The sequence below is a fragment of the Anarrhichthys ocellatus genome, unplaced genomic scaffold, assembly GCF_004355925.1.
Source record: "Anarrhichthys ocellatus isolate YVR2014 unplaced genomic scaffold, GSC_Weel_1.0 scaffold553, whole genome shotgun sequence".
In the NCBI taxonomy this organism is placed as follows: Eukaryota; Metazoa; Chordata; class Actinopteri; order Perciformes; family Anarhichadidae; genus Anarrhichthys; species Anarrhichthys ocellatus.
This window is the reverse complement of record NW_022280527.1, coordinates 1-22,857: the sequence shown is the minus strand read 5'-3', so window position 1 is coordinate 22,857 and position 22,857 is coordinate 1. Positions and strand designations below refer to the sequence as shown.

The following is a 22,857-nucleotide window of genomic DNA, read 5'->3' as shown; positions in this document are numbered from 1 at the left end:
GTCGATAGCCACACCTTCTGGCCAACCTGGTAGATGGGGGCTTTGGAGCGGCACCGGTTGGCCGCTGTGGAGTAGCGGTTGGCCGAGCGGAGGAGCGCAACTCTGGCCTCGGCCCAGGTACGGCGGCAGCGGCAGACGAAAGCCTGGACAGAGGGGCAGGAAACCGCCTTCTCCAGGGCCGAAAACAGTGGAGGTTGAAAACCGTAGGCACACTGGAACGGGGACATTCCAGTGGCAGAGCTGGTCAGGGTGTTGTGGGCATACTCCACCCACAGGAGCTGCTGGGACCAGGATGGATGCTTGGAGACCAAGCACCGTAGAGCCGTCTCCATCTCCTGGTTCTTGCGCTCAGTCTGGCTGTTAGATTGTGGGTGGAATCCAGATCATGGAGCCGGAAGACATGCAGCAGGACCAGCTCAGCAGTTTCTTTGGCCAAAGGAAGCTTGGGCACGGGCACAAAGTGGGCCATCTTGCTGAACCGATCTACCACTGTCAGGATGGTGGTATGTTTGTTGGACAGTTGTAGACCGGTAACAAAGTCCAAGGAGATGTGGGACCAGGGCCGATGGGGCACAGACAGAGGTTGCAGGAAGCCAGCGGGAGCCTGGTGAGATGGCTTGTGCTGGTTGCAGACTGGACAGGTGTTGACAAACTCCCGGGTGTCCTTCTCCAGAGTAGCCCACCAGAACCTCTGCTGCAAAGCATCCCTCGTACGCTGGCTCCCGGGGTGACAAGTGAGTTTGGAGCTATGGACCCACTGGAGGACATCGGACCTCAGAGTCTGAGGGACGAACAGGCGGTCAGGAGGGCAGGAGCTAGGACCGGGCTGGTCCTCCAGGGCGGCCTTGACTTCAACGTCTAACTTCTACCTCCCAGGTGACTGAAGCATCCAAGACGGGGGCAGAATGGATATTTTCATTGCAAGGGGTGGAATCCCCCTTATCAACAAACTGGTGGGACAGGGCATCAGGCTTGACGTTGCGGGTACCGGGCCGGTAACGGAGGGAAAAGTTGAATCGGGTAAAAAACAGGGACCATCTGGCTTGCCGAGAGTTTAGTCTCTTGGCAGACTGAATGTACTCGAGGTTCTTGTGATCAGTCCATATCAAAAAGGGCAGACTGGTCCCCTCAAGCCAGTGACGCCACTCCTCAAGGGCCAGCTTAACAGCTAGCAGCTCTCAGTTACCAATGTCATAGTTCCTTTCAGCAGGTGAGAGCCGCCTAGAAAAGAAGGCACAGGGGTGGAGTTTCTGGTCGCTGGCAGCCCGCTGGGATAGGATGGCCCCCACCCCAACATCGGAGGCATCCACCTCCACAACGGACTGCCTCTCTGGGTCAGGAACTTGGAGGATAGGGGCAGAGGTAAACCAGGCCTTAAGGTTCTGGAAGGGCTCCTCAGCCGAGAGGGACCACTGGAACAGCACTTTGGATGAGGTAAGGGCCGTGAGTGGGGCAGCCATGGTGCTATAGCCTCGGATGAACCTCCGGTAGATGTTAGCAAACCCCAGGAATCGTTGCAGCTGTTTACGTGAGTCAGGGACGGGCCAGGACGTAACTGCTGACACCTTGGCTGGATCCATCTGCACGATCCCCTATCCCATGATGTACCCCAGGAAGGAGACAGATGAGGCGTGAAAGTCACACTTCTCTGCCTTCACGAACAGAGAATTCTTTAGGAGGCGTTGAAGGACTGCTTGGACATGGTGAATGTGCTCCTCTCGGGACCTGGAGAAAATCAGAATGTCGTCAAGGTAGACGAACACCTGTTTGTTTAACATGTCTCTCAGCACATCATTTACCAGGGCCTGGAAGACAGCTGGGGCATTGGTGAAACCGAAGGGCATGACCAGGTATTCATAATGTCCAGTGGGGGTGTTGAAAGCCATCTTCCACTCGTCACCCTCTCGGATCCGGACCAAATGATAGGCGTTACGCAGGTCTAGCTTGGTGAAGATGGTAGCCCCCCGCAGCAACTCAAAGGCAGAAAAGATGAGAGGGAGTGGGTAGCGGTTCTTAATGGTAATGTCGTTGAGGCCCCTGTAGTCAATGCAAGGCCTCAGTGACTTGTCCTTCTTTCCCACGAAGAAGAACCCCGCACCAGCAGGTGAAGAAGAGGGACGGATGATCCCAGCAGCTAGAGAGGAATTTATGTACGCCTCCATGGTCTCTCTTTCAGGTGCAGATAAGGAATACAGGCGACCCCTGGGTGGAGTGGTGCCTGGTTGCAGGTCAATGGCGCAATCGTAGGGGCGATGTGGAGGCAGAGATGAGGCCCTGACCTTACTGAATACCTCCCGATATTCATGGTATTCAGTAGGCACCCCTGTCAGGTCCGAAGCAGAGCTGGAACAGACTGACTGCAGCAGCTTGTTTCAGGCAAATCAGGTGACAGGATGAGCTCCACCCCAGGATGGCTCCTGTGGCCCAGTCAATGTGGGGGTTATGGTGGTGGAGCCAGGGGTACCCCAGGATTAATGGATGCTGGGGTGACCGCAGGATAAGAATCCGGATAGTCTCATGGTGGTTACCAGACAGGAGCATACGGACTGGCATGGTCTGGTGAGTCACTGTCCCCAGTAGGTGGCCATCCAGGGCGCTGGCAGGAACAGGGCATAGCAGAGGTACCTGGTTGATACCCAGCTGAAGGGCTAGGTCCTCATCAATGATGCTGTCATCAGCGCCAGAGTCAATGAGCGTAGTGAGGGTCTGGGATCCGTTCGCGAGCAGAAGCTGGCAAAGGGGTCTTTGTTTGGGAGAGTCTTGTGGTTCGGCTCACCAGTACCTCCCCTACTACTGGCAAGCCGTGCCCTTTTGCTGGGCACCGGGATATAAAGTGACCAGCCTGGCCACAGTACAGGCAAAGATTTCCCCGGCGGCGGTGCTCACGCTCCTCTGGAGTGAGACTGGTGCGCCCCACCTGCATGGTTTCAACGCCCCCAGGTTGAGGCCCTGGGATGACACCGGTAGTTGCTGGAGGACCTCGAGGCAGGGTGGAAAGGTGGCGATCTGTCTCCCCCTTGCGTCGCTCCTGTCGCCTTGCCTGGATGAGTCTGTCCACTCGGGAAGTCAGTTCCACTAGGCCATCCAGGTTAGCAGGTAAATCAAAAGAAATCAGTTCATCTTTAATATACTCAGCTAGTCCAGCCAAAAAAGCGTCACACTGTGCTGCCAAGTTCCAGTCGCTAAGGCGTGCTCTCGTGCGAAACTCGATGGCATAGTCAGCAACTGTCCGGTCTCCCTGACGCAGTTCCATAAGTTCCCCGGTAGGATCAGGACCCTTGGAGACCGCCCCGAACACCTTGCATAGCTCCGCAGAAAAAGCCAGGAATGAAGAGCAGGCTGGCGTGCGCCTCTCCCATTCAGCGGTACCCCAGAATCGTGCTCTGCCTGTCAGGTGGTTGATGGTGAAGGCTACTTTAGCTTCCTCCGAGGCAAACGTGTAGGGCTGCAGGGAAAACAAGATGGAGCAGTTGGTGACAAATGGGTTGCAGCCCTCAGGTTCTCCAGCATAGCGCTCTAGGGTTCCCACACGGGGCTCGTGTGCTGGAGCAGGCGTCGGAAGGACAGGAGGCGAAGCTAAGTCTACATGCTGGGTCAGGGCTGCTGTTAGTTGTTGGACCTGAGCAGCTAACGCAGCCATAGCCTGCTCCTGGGCTGCTGCTGACTGACGTGTCTCAGCGGCGATGTTGGTCATCAGTGCCTCATGCTGCTGGAGAGCCCCCTCGATTCTCTCAAAACGGCTCACTGGTGCAGGGGTGTGTGCTGGGTCCATGACTGGCTAGATTATACTGTAACGGGTTGTATATGGACCCAAATGCAACACACAGGACTCCAGGGATCTTTGACCTTTTATTACAAACTTCGATAACAGCGGACAGAGTTTAAACAGGGTCAGGATCAGAAGGCTAGTGGGTTTACCGGGAGTCAGGCAAGGCGGGTAAAACAGGGGCAGGCAGGGTTTCCAGATACGGCAGGCAGAGTAAAACAGGATCAGGATCAGAAGGCTGGTGGGTTTACCGGGAGTCAGGCAAGACGGGTAGAACAGGGGCAGGCAGGGTCGGTAACAGGGGATCAGTCTCTGAGAGCGTGCTGGAGAGTCTGGCATGGAAAACCGAAGAACAATCTGGCAAATGTGTCTGGGAGGCAGGAGTCTATATAGGGGCTTGATTACTGATCAGAGGCAGGTGAGTGAACAGGTGAAGGGAGTTTAGACTGATGAGGAGGGAGTGACTGACAAGAAGAGTGAGGAGGGTGTGGAGCTGAATTGTGACAGTTTCTATTGTGTTAACAATGTACGTCATCAGAAGAGTGAATACTGATTGATTCCAGAATTGAATCGGTCACTGGAGATTGTCATTACTGGCCTGCTCACACATGGCCACACTGTTGGAGGTCGACCTGGCTCCTGTTCCGTAGTGATTGTCTTGTAGCAGGTAGCGCTGCTCTCATTGCTATTCCTTTCCCACAGCCTCCAGCTGTGGGAAAGCCCTCATTCCCTTAAGGTCGTCGTGGTGATAGATCTCTGAGATGTCAATCTGACAAGCTAACGGAGAAATCAGAGATTGGCTCCAGGGGAATCTTTTCACCCATCATCTCATGCTCTGGCCTGTTGGTCTTGAACCTTTTATATCACTGAAATTGGAAGTAGCTCTTTCGAAAAGCTCCCTGCTTCACATTCACACAGTCTCACACATTCACAGTACAATCGGTCTCTTACTGCTGGTTGAATTACCAATGGAGTCTGTAGATACTGACATGATAAGAGGCCAAACACAAATCAGTCGTTGTATCTTATTGAAACATGGAGCCAAAATCAACTGTAGCTGAGCTTTCCGTTGTGCCTGTTTAAACCTGCATTATTGTCACTCTAAATGGTAATTGATCTTGTTTACTAACCTGATTTGTCAAGGATTTGGTTTCAACAGCTTTTTATTAAAGATTAAGACAGTATCAAATACCGGTATCGCATCTAAATCCTTAAGAATCCCTTATCAAATCCATTTAGGATTTAATAAGGGAATTAACTCAAAGCTATGAATGCCAGTCAAATGAATGGTTGACAACAAGTGTAGCCAACCTATTTTTGTTCATCTTATTTTCAAAAGCTTCTTGCTTCATATACTGGTGATCTTGGACCAGAATTCTTAATTTGATAAACTCAAATTATTCATATGATTTGCAGAAAGTTGACCGACTTCTGAGAAGTATGCGATATGATCGTTGCAGTCGAGATGACTCGGCACTCCGGATTCAGGATATTCAGTTGTTTCAGCGCTAGATGCCACTAATTCCCACACACTGGTCCTGTGAATGATAAGGAAATTGGCCAACGTTGGCATACAGGTTTGACCAGCCAACACATACTGTTTAACAATGTTAGTTGGTGTTCATTGTTCTTTGTGAGTGGGGATAGATAAGATATTTGGTCATTTAGGTATTCTATGATCGTGGGAACGCATTTGAAACTGAACCTGCCTATTGAAACCCAACCCATGATGGTCAGTGACGCTCTGTATAGAAATGATGATAAAGATCCACATTTTATTAAGGGACAGAAGCAATTTCTTGCTTGTAGATTTTAGTTTATACATGACACATCTAGGTCACTAATACATTGGGTATAGATTTTCATAAAAATATGCCTTGGGCCAACAATCAAAGCTGCCTCTCTCAGAATACAATACATGTTTCAAAGCTTGGATCAGGCAGTGTTGCTGTAACAAAGCCTCTGTAACCCCTGAGCTAATGCTCCAGTACTCCATTCTGGTCGGAGGCATCATGATGGCCGTGGCTACACTTGTCTTTTGAATACGACCTTTGTCATCTGATCATGCCAGGACGCATTAACTGTCAAGTCTGTACGCTCCAAGGCCGGATCTTGCTCTCATTGGGATCTGATCAGCCAGACCACATGCCGAGGTGGCGGACTGAAGGACAAAGTACAGGACTCTGGTGGGATGAGAGGAGGTGGTCTCTCTGTTAACTCCATGATGCTTGGTGCTCAAACATAGTCAATGTTGATGGACAATGTGTCCCTGATGTTGAATTTTTAAGATACCAGCCATGTTGTTTGCCTAGAGAATTGTTTTTGTTGCTGCATGAATTCATCCTGTCTTTGTTTTCTTAGTCTTGTTGTGCTTGTGTTGCAAATGGGCTATGACTGCATTTCTTTGTGCATCCCTGTGTGGCACATGTAATGTTGTTACTGGTAGCAGATTTAATAATGAATTAATACCAAGATATGTAACGATTTTTGACTTATAAACCCATAAATTATTTTAAAAGAATGATGGCACTCTGCTTACGCCATAAGCCACCATTACTTTAACTAACAGCATTTAACAGAAGATTTAACAGAAGACACCACAATTAATCAATTGCATCTTAATCTCAAGGTTCTTCTGAAGGTGTACAGGGACCTATGATTTCATATACACACAAATCAAATGATCAAATTTATAAATGAAATATGTATTTGACTAACTACATAACTAAACTACTCAACAGAAAATAAACAAAATGAAAGGAATGAATGAAGAATATGACGAAGAGTACAATGAAGAATGATGAACTACAACTAAATGAAAAGGATTACATGTGACCAGGAAGAATCAGTGACTCGTATCATTGACTGATTTATTCAATTTAATTTCAATTCTCTAAACATTTAGCTCACCATTCAGAAGCTGAGAGTTTGAGGAGCACCAGATTGTGAAGCACCTTACACAACATAGATGGACATTGTTATCATGACACAGAAAGACCTATGCAGATATACATGTGCACCTATATGCATAATACATGACTGGATAACATTATACTAAACATTACAGTACACATTAGAGTCTTGGGTCAGAGACACAAAGGACAGCGTGGACCGGTGTGGTTCTGTTGGTCTCAGAGATGTGGACCATATCACTGCAGGCAGACACTTTATCCCTAACTATGCCGAGAAACATTGTGAGTCTGACCGCTTAGCGTCTGAAAGGTCCTGAGAGCAGTCCCTGAATGACGTTTATTAGTTTAGATTATGTCATAGACATTTCAGTGTCAAAATCTCTCGTTGGATGTCCGCTACATATAATGACGGTACTTTTCCGTTGAATTGCCCAGCACTCATGGGCCACTTTGGAGAGAGCTATGCTAGCTGTTTCCTCCTGCGTCCTGAAACAAACCGATATGAGAACGAGAATGTTCCCATCGCACTCGGAAAGAAAACAAATAAACATATTACCCAAATATTGCCCTAAACTATGCTTTTAACGTACAAAGTGCATTCTGTACATTCCTGGAATGTGTCCCCTTTCTTAGACTGCTACAGGATGTCACTATTCATGATTACAGGTGAAATCATGACACCTAGCGCAAAGCGGTTTCATTGTTAACAGCGCAGATGTCAATCTAATGCTCAGCACCCACGTTGTGTAAAAAGCGCGACTTCTATCACTGCTCTTCTGCTCGCGAAGCTTTCACCTGCTCGCTCGCAAGTGTTTTTTCTTTCTGACAGTAAGTGGGTGGACCCAGTCACCACCATTGTATCTCTAAATTGAATTGGTTACAATCCTCGCTGGATATCACTCCCGACACAGACGCTAGGTGGCGATATAAACAAAAGGACGAGCCCTGCGTCATGCACTTTAATCCTTTAACCACAAGGTTGGCTGCTTCTGTCCACATGTCAAAGTGTCCTTGAGCAAGACACTGAACCCAAAGTTGCTCCCCGATTGTTTCACAGCAGCCCACTGCTCCTTAATATTTAGGATGGGTTAAATGCAGTGGTCAATTTTCAGGAATGTACCTGTATATATATGACTATTGAAAAAATGTACTGACCATGTGATATAGGTTGTTTTATTTTGATTCACTGTGATTTGCTTTGCATCCAAAAAGGCCCCCAAAAAATGTGCCCAAAACTTCAACAAGCAGTTTAATCGAGAGAAAGCTACATGCTGTCTGAAACTCTGAACCACACTGAGAGAAGACAACAGTTCACTCAGTTACTACTGCTGCCAATGTAGCAGGTTGTAGTATTTCACATAACTGAATAACTCTCTCCTCCCTCCCTCACAGTGCGGCTCCATGACAGCATATCAGAGGAAGGATTCCACTATCTGGTCTTTGACTTGTAAGTGCAGCATTTTTATTTTGCAAATCACCTTCATGCACATTTCAGACACCACATGGTTAAACACGAGCCGAGCACACATTCACATCCTGCTCAGGAGAGTTACAAGCTGACAGCTGCCAATCACATGTCTTGTCACCGAGGCGCCATGGAAGATTAGACGTAGCGCACTCACCTCCTGCGTTCATTTTCCGCCTACTCTTTGCTCCGTCTGTTTCAGCAACGCCGTGCGCTCCATCATCACACACTGTCGCCATGTTCACACGCTGCACACAGACAGCACAGAGACGCTCCAGCACATAGTATATGACAGCTTCATGTGCGCGCACACACACTGAGACGATGCAAGTGAACAAGGATCATATACTTCAGCTTTATAAGTATTAAAGAAGTTAGATAAAATCGTTCACTCGTATCTTTTTTCTTTAGCATTGTATTATGTGACACATCAAAATGTCTGCTATTCAAAGAGCTTCAAATACCAAATGAAAAGACATTAAAGTCCAACTTTAGTTAAATTGCATGTTTTTCCCCTACCATGTCGTACAGATGTGCTCTGTAAATCACAAGTCCTGTGCTCTCTTCTGAGTAAAACACTGTACCTAAACCATCATTCATGTGGGCCAGATGGCTTGTGGAACGAAATCATTTCACAGTTTAAGTCCTCATGCTCAGTTTACTTTAATTGGATGGAATTTTGAATGATAGCATTTGTTATTTATTATTGCCCAAGCCAACATTTCAGTGACAAAGTCGAGCTAGTTAGTCAACATGACCTTGCCACCTGGTTTCCTCCCCCAAAGTGTTCTTATGAAGTGGAAAATGTGAGCTCTCCACCTCGTTTCCTCCAGCATGAAGCATTACAGAGTAAATAACTTAAATAGGAAACATACTATTGGTATGTTGGTATTTAATTGTCTTCAGATCCCTATCTGTTTATGTATGCCTACCTGCCTGTAAATATGCTTTTTATTTAAATCATCAACCTCTATTACATCCACATCTCCCATTGTGTTAATGAAGCAGTCAGTATGGTTTCCTCATTGTAACCCTGGTATCCAGGGCTTTGCTCTGTCACTTCCTTCCTTCCTTTAAATCTCTCACTCCTCCCGTTCTCCCTCCATAACTTACCATCTCCTCCCTTCCTCCGCTCTCATGTGTATTGTCAGAGGATGTTTGCAGTCTAACCTGGCAGCCAGAAAGGAAATGGCTTCCAACGTATATTGAATGCTGTTAATCTGACAATAAGAAAGAGAAGCTGGTGTTCTTTGCTAAAAAACAACACACAGATAGAAATCCTTCCTAAAGAGAAAACTTGCATGGAATGACCCAGACCTGCATGACGAGGTATAACAACTCTGCTGTGAGGTAATGTCAGTGTGAAAATTAGCCATGAACAGAGGAGGAAGCTAATAAGTTGTATCTCCATCGGTTTTAACTTTTTATTTACTGAGAAAGTGAAAGACTGGGAGAACATGCTTGCTCAGAGAGAATGATGTTAACACTCTGTTTGAGTCTCTCAGCTGAGTGAAGGCCAACAAAAACACCAAAGTCATTTCAAGTTTAATATGGAAGTCCCTGAAGACTCATCAGAGTGCTCATGTTTTCCACAGGTCATGGAAAAGAGAATATACTATTTCAAGTCATTCTCCGTGTTTTGAGTAAATTGACCCACTGGCCTACTTTTGTAAAGTGTTTAAAACATGTAAAAGTTTACTCCATCAATGTTACACATGTAGATCAGTTTATTTACATGGTTATTACGGTCAGTAGCAACTTAACAGACAAGAAATATTCAGACATATCCTGGCTTTAAATCCTTTTGTATGGTTAGAGTTCAGAAAACACTGGATCCCTTCAAAAAATATGAAACTCAATAACCGCTTTCATTAGCTAATAGTAAGCCCGAGCAAGGACCATTTGGGGTTCGAGCAGGACCGTTTAGCGAAGAGCGTGTCGTAGAATGCACTTTTCAGAAACAAATATAATGAATGCTACACACATATTATATACCGACTTAACGAAGAAAATTCTGGGCAAAAACATCATGTAAGCCATTTTACACACTGCAAACACAATTATACACAAACTAATATAATATCTAGAAGACGTACCACAATATCACGTATTTTTCGCCATGACTCGGCGAGCCATGCACTCTGTACAAAGCTGCGAACAAAAAGCTAACCGCTAACACGGACAACCGAGATAGCAAAAAGCACGAGCATTCGACACAGAGTCCACAGATATCTTCAGAGTTTCTCTCCGTGGAACCATTACAATCCTACAGCCAACAAGCACCACAAAACCAAGCCACTCCACCGCAGAATAAACCATAAATGCTTCGTACCTTGAGACGAATCATGAAGAAAAATGATTCATATTCCGTTTTGCTGGCTAAAAACACTGTTGCTACGTATTTCCTGTGTTTTTTCAACTGTTTCCTGGAGTAAGGGGGGGTCAGACGAGCCTGGGGGACTGTGGGGGAAGGGATTTCACTTTCGGCAAATTTTTTACGGTAGTATATAAAAGTACAATTGAACAGCTGGAACAGCTGCTTCCAAAATGACAAATCAGCTCGACCTCCCGTGACCTCTCTGTACTAAAACCTCTCTAACTTTTCTTTGCTTCACTTTATCAAAGCAAAAATTTGCAGAGAGACTTCTGACATGTTGTGCTATGATTTGGGAGAGTTTTTAGCTTTCACCGCCATCATTAAAAAAAGATATTCATGCTTTCAGTGCTTTTTTTTCAGGTGAACCTGAAACTTTTCAATTTGAGCTGTGTGCCATCTTCATTCACTATTAACCAGTAACATATACACAATATTTACACATCTGAACACATCTCACAAGTTGATATAAGATATAAGCCGCCATGTATCAAACAAGGCAGAGGCTGTTTGGAAAGAATCTGGTATTGCTTTTTGGTATTACAATACTGTAAGCAAGGTTATGTATTGTATTTTTTAAATCTAATTTTAGAGAAACTCATAGTAAAGAACACACCACATATGTGTGGTCCCCAGCTCCTCCAGTCTGCAGGTGCATGAATGTGCATTAGTTATGATCCTGATGGGCAGGTGGCACCTTGCATGGCAGCCTCTGCCATCAGTGTATGAATAATGTGTGAAAGAGTGAATGATGACATGTAGGTTACAGCGCTTTGAGTAGAAAGACGCTCTATAAAGTTGACTTTTTTTAAGCAATCAGAACAGTGGGAACTGCATTTGCATTCATCACAGTCGCCGTAACACCCAACATCATAGCACTACTTTTTGTGCAATCTGAGCCTCTGTCTGCCACCAAGCTTTGCAGTGTTTTTAAATTTTTTTTACAAAACACCTTCCACTTTCTATGCTATCTATTTTACAAGAGCATCGTGGTTTCATCCTGTGCTTAGCGGCACCCGAGACCATTGAGATTGGTTTAAGGAGACACAAACAAGGCAGAGCGTTTTCCCCCTATCCCAGAATGATAATGTGTGGAGCCAGACCTTTCTTCAACTCAACACTGTGGAGATAGCTCTGTCAATGCGACACAGATGACATCATCAGGAATGTTTTCTTCGACTTGGCTCTTAGCCATAACCTCATGGAAAGACAGGGAAACCTCTTCCAGCTGAATAAACAATGTCCACATACCGTATGAGCATATCTGCTGAAAGATATTATTGCAGTCGTTTCACCCTCCAGGCCAGAAAGCACAACATCCTTCTTTTGACCCAGTTGGTAAGAAAAAAATATCTCATCTGGATTTGTTAGTGTGCAACATTATTGAGTCTTTTTTCCCCTGAACATCTGTGATTTTACACTTCACCACTTTGCCATGCATGTATTTCCTGAGCAACTTTCTCTCTCTCTCATTCTGTCACTTACTTTGTCTCCTCCAGAGTGACCGGTGGTGAGTTGTTTGAGGACATTGTTGCCCGGGAGTACTACAGCGAAGCCGATGCCAGGTTAGTGTGAAGCTCTGTTGTATTTCTGAGTTGACTGTATAAATGTGATGGGAAACCCATTTAGTCTACTTTGGCATCAAAGGCATATTCAAGCAGATACGCACTATAGAACAAAATGATATCCATACATATCATGAGATTACCTATAAGCTGCTTTTATGTGAATTACACACAATAATACAGGCCCTCTTCATGATGCAGTGCACAAGTGTTTCCTGTTGTGCTACCTTTGATCTGCCTTTTATTGCCAAAACCTCTCTTACTTCTTGTTCTACCTTTGTCCTTTGATTGTGAATCTACTTTCCCCAAAAGTACCTTCTGACCAGCTATTAAAATCCACTTTAAAAAAGAACCCTCTCTGATGTACAGTAAAGATTGATCTCAGAGCATTTCCATTCAATGTTCATCTAAGATTTTCAGTTAGCTAGATCCAAGTTTAACTTTCACTTGCTGGAGCAGCGGCAGAATTTGTCATTGAGAGTCGTAACTCTTTTCATGTCAGACAGCTTTATGTGTAAAGGATCTGGATTCTGTTTCGTAGTGGATTTTATTGATTTGTAAGAAAAGATTTTAAAGAGGACATCTGAAAGAGCTTTATAGATGGAAAAGAACATGCATGTGTATTGTTCTCTACTTGTCTATTGAAATTGCTTAAAGAAACCGTTCAACCATGTGTTTTCCTTTCAAGAGTGACGTGAAGATAAATAACAATCGCGTGTCTGTGTGTTAACTACTGATGTGGTTAAACTAGCTTAGCACAAAGACTGGAGCAGGTGAAACAGTTCAAAAATACACCAAAAAGATCCCTGATTAACTATCGTCATGTTTACCTTTTTGTTGATGTACAGATTAAATAAAGGGATATAATTAGTGGTTTTGGGCGCGTTATGAGTTTGAAGTATTTTCTCTTCTGCTAACAGCTGGGTGCAGTGATTGTCTGCAGAATCTGAGAATCTTGTCACCGCAATGTTTCCAGGTTTGGTCCGACTGTACATGCACAAAGACCTATACCAAAAGTTCCACTGTATCTGGCAGCCTGCATGATAGTTATCATAGTAATATGCTGCATTGTGCTGGGCGGATGGATAAACTGTTAATAAATAGATTCAGCACTTAAATCTCCAGGCCAGCTGTTTCCCTCCCTGCTCCCAGTCTTTATGCTAAGCTAGGCTAACATCATCTTGACTCCAGTTCTGTACTTAACACACAGACATGAGATTGATACAGATATTCTTGTCGTACTCCTGAAGAGAAAGTGAATCATCGTATTTCCCAGAACGTTGAACTATTCCTTTAGATCCTCCCCTTTGTCGAGTAGGTGTTGTTGTTTCATGTGTTGGGTGTGTTCTGTCAGCCTGTTCTTGTTCCTCTGTTTCCTGATATTTACCTGTTCTCCCTCTTCCTCTCCTTTTTGCTTCTGGCCTGGTCTCTCTCTCCTCCACAGTCACTGCATACAGCAGATTCTAGAAAGTGTAAATCACTGCCACGTAAATGGCATAGTGCACAGGGACCTTAAGGTTAGTAAGTGACGACAGTAACAGCTAAAAGACAAAGGCCTGCGGCACCTTGCCTCGCTCCTCCACTGCTTGACCAATCGACCAATTAACCTTTCACTGAGTGCCGCCTCCTTCCAAACCACACCCCCTCCTCCACCAGTCACCCACACACCACCACTTGACAGGAGTGTTGGTAAATCCCCCTGCTGCAGGGCATTGTGGGCAGGTTGGCTGGAGAGGAGGCGGTAGGTGGTGTAGTATTGGGGGGGGGTAGATCTCATCATGGCCTGCCCCTCCTGAATGCCAGGGCACAAAGTGCATGTAGCATCTGTCCAACGCCATGCTCGGACACAGCCACTGAGAGGCAGTCACCTGAGGGAGGAGGAAGAGGAAGAAGAGCGATTTGTGGCTTTAGACACCAGTATAAATGGATGACAACTTGGGTTTCAAATTATGATACTAAATTTGTCCTCGTAGCTCAGGTTTGGGTTTTATTATAGATCACAGATCTGTGCTGTGTTTCAACCTAAAGCACCTCCACCATCACCATCACATCATCAATTATTGTAAGATCAATCGGACACTTCAGAGAGGATGTGGCTCCGTCTACATCAGGGCCGTTAGAGAGAAATATTTCATATCCACTTCCTCAACCAATATTGCCATTTTAATTTGAATTAGTTTATTTTATTTGTTGTATTGATGGTCTACATAGGACTACTTTAAAACTAGATGTTTATGTCAAGCATAATCACAACCCACGTACTGTATGTTAAAGTCCACAAAATATTCATTCAAGACTACACCATGACACCTGTCAGCTGTGTACAAATCTGTTTCCATAGCTTCTAGCTAGCTGGCTAGCTGCTAACTACTGATCTGAAATGGTAGCCCTGACTCAGGACCAGTCCTGAACAGTGAATGTGAAGCAACCAGCTAGATTGTCTATTTAGAGAGAGACTTACCACGCAAAAGGATAGAGAATGGTTCTTCTTCCTTGAGGAGACAATTTTTGTCTGAGCGCAAATAGTACAGACACAGCGTGCAGAGATCATCCTAACCTGGCAACGTCTGCCAGTCTGGCCAAATCGCATATTTAGCATTGAGTAGCTACTGCCTACTACATATTCTGGCTACCCTTGTCTGCCTATAGGCTATAGCCAGAAGCACATTTGCTAAACTTTTCTTGCTTAGAGATCGTTACTTATTGCTGATTTTGGAATAAATAATAAGTCATTCAATTATGGTTTTGATACAAAAAAAATTAATCATTGAGCCTGAGGAGATTATTATAATTATTCGACTGTCCCGTTAAAAGATGGCCACAAAAGTATCTCTCTGATCGAATGCAGAAACGATACGTCCTGAGTCTATGTTCCAAACACTCTTCTTGTTTTAATATTTATAAATAGTGTCAAAATTTCAGTTCCAGTAATTTCTAGTTTGTTGTGTTGACAGAATAAAGAAGGAACAAAACCTGCATCTTCATCAACACTGTTATTATTACCGAGCACCACAGCACACCTTGGTCTCCCTCCTCAGCCTCTCAGGGTCCGGCCTCCAGCTGGCCAGGGGCTAACACCACCTCTGTTTGGAGACTCTGGGACAGAACTGGCCGTGTTGTCACAGTTGTAGATGATTACAAAAATTACACCTATGTTTTTCTTTTCTGGGCCTGTCACAGCAAACATCAGTTGGTAACCGTGGCAACACGGATAAACATTTTGAACATTGCGTAAGTGGTCCACTTAGCGGGCCTCATTATGGCTGCTGGGAGGGTCCATTGCCACATTGCTGCACAGTCTCTCTGCTAACACGGCCAGCGGTTCCCCGAGTGTCAAAGCCAGCTCACAGCCACAGACAGTGAGTGATAGCTTGTCACTAACACATGGCCCCCTGGTGTTTGCATGCAGTCATTGCATTCAGCAGATCCTAGAGGCCGTGCTCCACTGCCACCAGATGGGCGTGGTCCACCGCGACCTCAAGGTAAGTACACTCACCGTGAAGATCTTTTCTGTTGTGTCCTGTGGCCCCACACTCCAACATGCTAACCTCCCCCCCCGCGTTGGTCCTCTTCTTTTACACATCTATGCTGATGCAGCTCTACTCCTGTCAGTTCTTGTTTGAAAATCCCATTACACCATTACTTCCCCAATTCAATTGGAGTTTTTATCTCGTATCTTCCAGAGTCGTGTTTCGATAAAATATCAACCTCACACTTTTTGATGGTCAGTGTTTTAAATGTCTGTTAAATCATATTCACATTGGCATGGGTGCAACAATTGCTCTTTGTATCTATTTAGTGTGTCATTGTGGAAAACGGCCAACACAGTATCTAGGAACAACATCCTGACAAAGAGACTGACAGAGTTTTTCAGCCTCTGACGTGTTCTATCATGTTGACCTGTCGGACCACAGAGCGTCGCTTTTTGATTCTGGCTATTTGCTCACTTTTAGTGTTGAAGACGGTGTATTTAGGTATCAACTAACGGAACTAGCACTACACACAGTGCTGAGGAAGGGATAGGTACTGAAACCTGGTGTTAAATAGGCACAGGTGCCAAATTATTAAAGACTGGAGTATTGAAAACACTTTGACGATATTGGTTCTTTTACTTTTAAAGGTTTGGTTTATTTTATTATCTTCTCTGTGCCGGGGCAGAGCTCCTCTAACTACACACACACACACACACACACAGCAAAGTCGATGAACAGCAGATCAGAGAGGTTGGGTGGAGACAGTGAAGTGAAGATTACTCTAGTTGATGACAAGTACGCTCTTTACTGTTGCAATAAAACCTTCACAATCAAAAAGCCAATACTTTATCCATCTGTTGAACAAGCATAAACATGTAGAAAAGTGATTATTCAGTATGATCTGTCTGCAGTCTTCTTCTGTGGGCGACCGTGGCTTACTGGGTAGAGAGGGTTGTCCGCCATCCGTGTCCTGTGTCGAAGTGTCCCTGAGTAAGACACTGTACCCCTAACTGCTCCCCAGGCGCCTGTAATTGGCAGCCCACTGCTCCCTATATACTGTATACAGGGATGGGTCAAATGCAGAGAATAATTACCCCACTGTGGGACTAATAAAGGAATGTTTCTTCTTCTTCTTTCTGTTTCTTTTTCTTCAGTCTCTCATCCACCGCTGCTGTTTTACACAAGCACAGCGCGCTAGCTTAGCTCATAGAAACGTTTTACAAACCAGCTAAAACAAAAGCTGTCTGTCTGCAGTCTAACCCTTTATCTTAGTTTGTCATCTTAAACATCTTGTAAACTTCTCTGCTGGCTGAGACAAAGCAGCTGCTTCTCCCTCTACCAGCGGTGCCTGCAGGCAGTGAATCACATCAGAGGGATGACTGATACTGACTGAAAGATGTTTAATAATATAAAAAGCAATTAGTAATGAAAAAGAACCGATAAGAGTATCGATATGATACCCATCCCTACTGCTGAGTACCTCTCTGCTCTGCCTGTTTGGCTAACTGCTAACAGCTAATGGAACTACCAGTACACACACTGATGAACCTCACCGTCACTGAGCTGCTGCTTCGCTGGCAGCTTGGTGAGTTTAAGTTGTTTTCTGCAAGATTATTTGACTTGTCTTATATGACGACTTCGAGCAGATTGCATACATCGCTGCTTGTTATTGAGTTTGATTGAAGTGTGTTTTATGATGCCTCACAGCCCATTGTGAGTTGTATTCATTCAATCCCACAGCAGTCGTCATTGCAGACACCTAACGGAGGTCTGCGTACACTGATTGCACCTTTGTAGTTGTAGTTAAAATGATTATGCCCATTGTTAAATGACTGCAGGATTTCTGGCTTTGATACTTTAGTTCTTGGAACAAGTTATCTTGCTCGAGTTATTTTCTCTTGAAATACAACTTCCCCTTCCCAATGTGGTTTTGGCTGCATTTGGAGAATAATGTACGTCCATGGAGGATGCCCACTTTCTAGTAGTAAAGTTGGTTGATGTACTCAAACACCATCTCCTAACTGGGTCATAGAACTATTTCTAATTGAAGGATACAGATGCAATATGGGGTTAGGGTCACTTATGAGATGGACTATTTGAATGCATTTAACTGAGGTCAAATGTCTCATCATGATGAAATGTTAATTCAACATTAGTGAACATTACTTCCACAGTGGTCTCCATCTTTCATGCTGCTTTTTCTCCCTGTGGTTTGCTCCTAAAGCTCTGATTTGCTAATCAAATGAACCAGGTGTGTCTGAGGTTTGGTTTATACACAGCAATAATAAGCTCCGATTTTGCATTTGCCGACTGCCCTCTTTGCACTCTGATTGGCTGTTGCCAGGCAGCTGCTACAGCTCACTGCAGAAACACAAAGCAATACAAATACAACCTTAACAAATAAGCAAGCTGCAGAGCAGGGGCTCCATGGAAAACACTGTTTGCCACATTGTGTGTGTATTCATGTGATTTCATTTCTCAAGATAAGGGTTTTGAGGAAACACAAGCAAACAGGAAAGTAACACATAGCTGTCTTAATAAAGTTCTTGTAAAGCTCTAAAGTTTATGTGAAGAGTCTAGACACATGTTTTTTTTGTGGAGCACTAATGTCTCATTCAGGCCTGCTACAGAACATATACCATTATGGTAGTTGTGACCAATGTAGCCTTGAGCTGCCCTCCTTGAGCTACAGAGATCTGGTTCGATCGCTTCTTTCTAACCCTTTACCTCTAGATGTATTTATTTCTCATACTTGCTGTGTTGAGTCTGAACTGACGCAGACTCAAGAGACATCCCTTGAGAACCTTTATCAGACTTCTCACAGCTCCCTCTAGAGACAAAGGATTTGTATAACTTTTAAATTACATATGCAGAAGTGCTCCATAAGACCTCTTCAACAAACGTTGATGTGTAAAATCTGTGTAGTTCCCCTTAAGATCCACTTCCTGACAAAGAGTTATGAAGCTGTTCTGGAGTTTCATGGTGGACCAACACCTTACTCAGCCACCCATCCGTAGTTCACTGACTTGTTTTATGCTGCATTCACATGGAATCAGGCAGACAATATCGTTATATAGTGAACAAGGGCAGGACTGTAAAATTCGATGATAACGGCAGTGGTAATGGTGGACTACATTGCTGTCCAAAATTAAAGTATTTTTACTTTTTGCTATCCTCCACAACGAAATTTACAACTGGATGTTAAGTAGTTCTCCCACACCGGAGACGGTTGGTTAAATTTGTAATAGAATATTAGGAGAAAGCTGCATTTATAGCAGCATTAGTAGAATATTTAGATAACATAGAACACACAAAATAATTGTATTTCTTATTTTTAATCACCATTGCTATTTCCTTATCTCTCTAATTTTGGTCTGAAAGAAAATCCCAGTTATGTGCAATTACTAGTGAGAGTAACTTGTCGGATAATCTGTGATATTCTCCTTTGAGACAAAGATTTTAAAACCTGGGGAGAAGTTGTTTGTGTTTGCCAGCAGGTTGAGTTTGTGCTCTTGTCAGTAATAGTAGTAGTCCTCCAGACCCAAGCAGAACCCCAGCCTGGTTCAGCTGGCCAGTAATTCTATTAACATGATGACTTGCAGTATTACAGAATCCAATTACAGCCATAGCACACCAGTAGCAAGGAAGGAGCATAACTCCAGATCAATCTGATATGAACTGCACATTGCAGAAACAAATGCAGAAACCCAGTCATGTGTTTGAGTATGTATACCCAGCAAATATGTTCAGGTGGTAAACCATAAGTAGGTCACAGTTAAACCAGGAAGTCCGACTGTAAACTGTAATGGATGTTAACAACAAACGGGTAATAATTGTACGGTTTGCCCTCCAAACAAGTCTAGCTAACTTCAGGGTTTGTTTAAATGTTGGCTGATCATCTGACCCCCTTGTCGGACTTCTTTTTAGCAATGTCTATGTGTTTCTAGCTCTTGACATTTAATTTGGGAATAAATTGTTAACTAACAGAAATGATGGCCCTAAGGACCAAAATGAGACCCAAGTTGAGGGTAAGAGAATGGTGAGAAGGGGCGGGGGTAAACAGATGTTGAGGAGCGTTTGCAATGACTGCATGATGCTGATGAATGCATTTACCCAGAATCCTCCCTCTCTCCTCTTTTCCCTTTTGATTTATTTTATTCCCCCTTCCTGAACTGCACGCCTCAGAATTCACACATGCTCTACTAACTGCCTAACCAACCTTGACATATTAACATTGACTGATGAATCCAATTTGATGAAATATCTGATGCTTCCTGGAATGAAAACAGTGTAACAAAGTATGTGTAAGCAGCCATTATTCATTCTTGGCCTCTCCTACATCTATTTTCACCAATGACAAGGCCTCCGATGTATCGACAGATCATCTTCACTCTTTAGCAAATCTTGAGATTGACAGGAATAACATTTTAATGTGATCACCAAGTTCTCCATACAGCCTGATGTGGCTTCTCAGGTGTAGCTTCTGAGAATATAGACAGGAAGTCTCTTTCTGTATCATCAATGATCCAGAACCAGAAACATGTTTAGTAACAAACAAATCACTTTTAAAAGGGAGGGACAAAGCAGAACAAATTCATTCATCTACTACTTATCTGTTCAGCCAAATTGTAGCTTCACTGGCAAAAATCCTCTGAGTCACTTTGTTTAGGTTAGGGAAAGATGCTGGTTTTACATATTTATATCTAAATATTAATAAAGCAAACCCACCCGTGTTGTGCTTTGCTATTTACTTTGCCTAGCTGGCAGTTGCCTACACATAAAATGTCAATCATGCTGTAGTGGCTACAAGACAATGTTTTCATTGAAACAACTTTAATATAATTTGCAGATCACAAAGTTTTGTGTATTTGCAGAAACTTTCATGACAACATTTTTATGTTGATGAAAAGAAAATTGTCTCAAAATTGATTTGCTGTGGCACATTAGAATGCAAGCATAAGTTTCTTAGGAGACATATTTTTTTAAAGTGCCTGCCTTTTTCAACAGACAGCTTCTCAGATGCTTCTATGTCACAAACCATCTGATGCGTCAGGTTGGGTTCAACATGCAGCAGTTTTCAGCTGAATCAGGTGCTTCTGGACTGCAGCTCACTGATGGATTTGCAGCCTTAATTACTGCAAGCACTCCTATTGGGATTGTCAAGTGAGGAAATACAAAACTCCCTGATGAGGGCAATGGGCTGCATCTTTTTTTTACATGTAGCAATATCTGTTAAACATAGGAACAGTATGTTAGAGTGAAATAAAAGTAGAATTAATATATATGAGAGGCTCAGAATGAATTACGGCTTTCGTGGCCCTTAATAATATACAACCAGGGTGAACACTGTTTTTAAGATAACTTGGTGTAACTGTTGCAAGATAAAAGCAGCTTTATTGTTATTACATTACAGCTCAGTCATTCTGAATCTTCTCCCATTTGGCTGCATCAAGGAAACCGCTTTGAAAATGTCAGCAAATACATTATTCATCCTCTCCGAACATTTGCTGAAGCTCCTCCTGCTGGGGTTTGGCATGAGTCAGTGTCCGGCTCTCTCAACCAGTCCGTCTCCACCAGCCAGGCACACACACACAATTCGACTACAGCCCACCAGCATCTTGTTGAATGGCATCCACCCAATGCCACAAGTCCGAAGTCTGCCGTGGCTCCTGACTGACTCATGTTGAGCCTGATTACGTTCAGGTTCAGTCGTGACGTTGTGTGTGTGTGTGTGGAGGCTGGACTCTGACTCCAGTAGACATGTGTCCTTCGGACTGGACAGCTGCTTCAGTTGGCCTGTAGCTCAGCTATTTGTCCTAACTGCTCAAACTCACTGTGAGACATCCGTCTTTAATGTTATCACTCTGTGAACTCTGGCAGCCCTTCCTGCTGCTTAAAAGACTTTGACCTGCCCGTAACAAAAACACAACAAAATCTGAAAGGCTTTACCTCAGTCATGGTTATTTTCATTTTACAATGATATCACTGTATTTGTGCAAGGTACTGAACGTTTTTTTTTCTGTGTCTCTTCACTTCAAGCCAGAGAATTTACTCTTAGCCAGCAAGTTGAAAGGGGCAGCGGTCAAACTGGCAGATTTTGGCCTGGCTATTGAGGTGCAGGGAGAACAGCAGGCATGGTTCGGTGAGTATATGCAACTTTCTAAATGAGTTTGTCATGAATGAATGAACTCTTGGTTGATTTTTGTGAGTTTTCACTCCTTTTATTTAAATAATATCGATCAATGGGAATGTTTGAGCTAATATACATAGCTCTAGGATAGTTTAATTAGAATTAAAATTATCAGAGTTCTAGGGGTGTAGGGATCATGTTGATAGGATCTTCTGTTCTTTAGTTCTGTCAAAAAATGCCCAAAACCAAAAGGCCCATTTTCATGGATACTATTGTTTTTTTTCTTTTTCTTCAGGTGTGATTATTATGATTTTAATATTTTCCCAACTGGTTTTCTATCATATAGATAGATGGGAGGCAGGTTTTTTTTCCTGGTGGGTGGTCATCAGTTATCATGCTTCATAGTCAAACAGTAGTTGTTCCAGGTCCTTACACAAATAGAAAATGCAATGCCTGTAAGCATATCTATTTATAATTACATATACACACTAAAGAATAATTTTACTTCAAAAATCCATCCCCTTTAAAAAGTAAAAAGATCTGTATCCTCTCGGATGCACACATCCTATTTCACACCTCTCTAAATGTTTGATTCAATGAAAATTCAATGAACCTCTTCAATTATGCTATTTTACCAATGATGCCCTTTGTACCTGTCTAAAGCGACTAGGTGCGCCACTGCTCTCGGCTCTTATATCAACCTTGGATTGGACATATTTCAGACCTATTTCTTCTCCATGTTCCCTGTAGAACAGAGAAATAATTGGTCTATTCCCCTCAGCTGCAGCCTCCATCTGGAACCAGTTCACTTCATCTTCTGACTTTAGCACTAGTCCTACTACGTCTCATAGGGTCTGCTGCTACTTTAAGGCTTTTTTGTTTCAAGTAGGCTGCATGTTGCTGGTCACAAACCTCGGCTCATGAACTTCACTGTATTGGACCACTGATCCTTAGCTACTGTGAAATGTTTTGTTTTTAGAAGAGGGTCCTTAAAAGCTTTTGATAGACTTCGAAATAGAGCAGGTGGAGAATTCCTTATCGGGCTAAACAAATCTATTAATGAGTGATATTGTCAAAGCTTTTCTTAAAATAGAGGGGTATTTTAAGTAAGGTATGGTGTGTTTATGTGTGTGTGTGTGTGTGTGTGTGTGTGTGTGTGTGTGTGTGTGTGT

General features: G+C 43.8%; 1 long non-coding RNA gene across 1 annotated transcript in view; it reads left to right on the top strand.

Moving 5' to 3' along the window:
- Window positions 1-22,845, top strand: part of LOC116401599 (uncharacterized) — a 28,774-nt gene extending 5,929 nt beyond the window's left edge. The window contains exons 2-5 of the long non-coding RNA XR_004214008.1: window positions 8,071-8,125; window positions 12,017-12,082; window positions 15,492-15,564; window positions 21,595-22,845. This is a non-coding gene — a long non-coding RNA (uncharacterized LOC116401599). The remainder of the gene's footprint in view (window positions 1-8,070; window positions 8,126-12,016; window positions 12,083-15,491; window positions 15,565-21,594) is intronic.
- The last annotated feature ends 12 nt before the right edge of the window (window positions 22,846-22,857 follow it).